We start from the raw sequence: 3,424 nt of genomic DNA, 5'->3' as shown, positions 1-3,424 counted from the left end.
ATTTCTTCTATAGCACCACACCTCTTTTATGGTACTAATCAATAGCTCAATAAATTTGCTATTTGTACATATCCGTGTCATGTCCGTATTTTGTTTTTAAAAAATGGTGACCCGATATGAGAAAACCAGGCTATATGCTCCAAAATTGAAAATTGAGATTTATGGTTTTCTTAATTAAGCAAAGTTTTTCCTATCTTTTGGTCCTTCTTCCATGTCATTTGACACATCTAGTGCTGAGTTATGCTTATTTATGCAACAAGAAGTCTAAACAAATGAAATTGAATTGCAGCCATTTTTATCATTATATCTTGCATTATTTACATGGTACACAACAAAAAGAAAGGTCTGTAAATGACCTCTTTCAAGTTATTTTAGGGCAAACTTGGTATCAAATGAAAGGAAATTCTTTATACAATATATTTTTGGCATAATCTCAGTTTTGATAAGGTACCGCTGTCACAACTTTAAGAAGCCATATCTCCAATTGATAATTCCCGCAGATAGCCTGGTTTTCTCATATTGGGTCACGAATATTAAAAATGATTTAATCAGCCCAAATTTTATAGGGTTGAATCAACCCGCATCAGCCTTGAAAGGGTTAATTTATAAACTGCTTCGTTGAACAACATCAAAACAGGACAACTCAACTGTCAATTCAATTCAAAACAGATACAACTGTTGAACACACATACAACACAGGACAACACAGGACAACACACTCAATTGTCGATTCCATTCAAGACAGATACAATGGTTGAACACACATAAAAACAAAACTGTCAATTCCATTCCAGATGGATACAACATACATGCAAAACAGGACAACACACTCAACTGTCGATTCCATTTAACACGGGTACAACTGTTGAACACATATAAAACAGGACAACACACTCAACTGTCGATTCCATTCAAGACAGATACAGTTGTTGAAAAGACATACAAAACTGGACAACACACTCAACTGTTGATTCCATTCAAGACAGATACAATTGTTGAACACACATAAAAACAAAACTGTCATTTCCATTCCAGATGGATACAACATACATGCAAAACAGGACAACACACTCAATTGTCGATTCCATTTAACACGGATACAACTGTTAAACACATATAAAACAGGACAACACACTCAACTGTCGATTCCATTCAAGAAAGACACAATTGTTGAAAAGACATACAAAACAGGACAACACACTCAACTGTTGATTACATTCAAGACAGATACAATTGTTGAACACACAAAAACAAAACTGTCAATTCCATTCCAGATGGATACAACATACATGCAAAACAGGGCAACACACTCAACTGTCGATTCCATTTAACACAGATACAACTGTTGAACACATAAAACAGGACAACACACTCACCTGTCGATTCCATTCAAGACAGATACAATTGTTGAAAAGACAAACAAAACAGGACAACACACTCAACTGTTGATTCCATTCAAGACAGATACAACTGTTGAACACACATACAAGACAGGATAATGCACTTAACTGTCAATTCTATTCAAGACGAATACAGCTGTTGAACACACACCCAAAACAGGACAACACACTCAACTGTCCATTCCATTCATGACATACACAACTGTTGAATGAAGAGAAAAATATTATATATATTTATATTCAACACAAAAAGTAGCAATAACATGAGACAATAAATATTTTTACATCCATGTACATGTACTGGTTGTGTGTTGATTACCATTTCATATCTCAGCAGTAGTAGAAGTAATAAATAGGCTCTAACAATGTCTTTCGCAATACACACTAGACAGTTTCCTTAAACAGCTTAGGTACGTAACATGTAGCTTGTCTTTATTAGATAAACACTATCAGAATATAATAATAAATTATACATATGTCTCTTTTTCTCACTCACTGTCATGGTAAGATATATGTACTATACTGTACACAAGACACTGTCCATTCTATACAGTATAATCAATACAAATACTTCATGATACTCTAACCATCATAATGTCTCTCTCTCTTAGTCACATTCATGGTAAGTTACATGTACTATACTACAAAGAAATAAAAGAACATTAAAAATGGGAAAGTAGTAGGATTAAATTGGGAAAAAGGAAGGAAACAAGAGGGTACCTGCAAACTGGTGTGGTCCTAAAACACTGCAAGACTGTTACCCAAAAGCATAGCAATTAATCCTCGTAGCCAACTATGATAGCACAATATGAAGCCTTCATCTTTGATGCAGTGGTGTAGGATTTCTTACCACACCAGTTTGCAAATACTCTCTTGTTTCCTTACTTTTTCCCAATTTAATCCTACTATTTTCCCATTTTTAATGTTTTTCTTTTACTTGTTTCCATTCTTTCTTCTTAATGTGATAAATTACATTCCGTAATGATTGTCTGGTTAGGATAATTATATTCATACTGATCACGTGTGCATAAATTAAAATGGCATGAAACCACATACCCACGTTGTGTCTGCAGCTGGATTTTGTCTTCCATTTTGCTCCCTGTCTTAGCTTCTTTTTGCAACTACCTTTGTGGTTCTTGACCTAAGCACAAAAGAATGATGTAAAAGCCATCTTGAGTGGTTCACTGGATTAAGATTATCCGGTGCATAGAAGATGAAGGAAGATTAAAGAGTGAAGAATTTTGTAGAAATTTGCATTTGGGCCTGTTCTCCAGAAATGCTCCCACTACATTACAGTTCACTTTAAAGGTACCAGTAGAATTGCTCAGTGAAGAAGAGCTCATCTAAGCCATTTATAAGGCTGTACAATTTAAGATAAAAGAGTTATGAGTTTTCAAATCATAAAAACGGCCGCCATTATGAAAACTCAACCTCAATCCGACATATAGGTTACCGCCTGTATAATAAGCAGGGAGACACTGTCCCTTATATACAGTATAATCAATAGAAGTACCACATGATATTCTAACTATCATAATTACGTCTCTCTCTCTCACTCACAGTTACATGTACTATACTATAAACAAGACACTGTCCTTTCCGTACAGTGTAATCACTACAAGTACCCCATGATACTCAAACCATCATACATGTATGTCTCTCACTCTCACTCACAGTCATGGTTAAGTTTCATGAAATATACTATAAATAGCAAGACACCGTCCTTTCTAAACAGTATAATCAATACAAGTACCCCATGATACTCTAACTATAATGTCTCTCACTCTCACCCACTATTACGGCAAGTTATGTACTATACCATAAACAAAAAGACACTGTCCTTTCTATTCAGATTAATCAATAAAAGTACCCCATGCTACTCTCTCTCTGTCAAGTGTCTCTCCCTTGTCACTGTATGTAGACACACTGTAACTACACACAGCACTATTTACTGCTGGTCATCACATTCCTTTATGTTTACAGTACAACCCTTGTCTGACATTCTTGAATGTTTATACTGTACT

This window comes from Amphimedon queenslandica, unplaced genomic scaffold (assembly GCF_000090795.2).
Source record: "Amphimedon queenslandica unplaced genomic scaffold, v1.1 AMPQUscaffold_13502, whole genome shotgun sequence".
Taxonomy (NCBI): Eukaryota; Metazoa; Porifera; class Demospongiae; order Haplosclerida; family Niphatidae; genus Amphimedon; species Amphimedon queenslandica.
The sequence above is the reverse complement of the archived record's forward strand: the minus strand, read 5'-3'. Positions refer to the sequence as shown.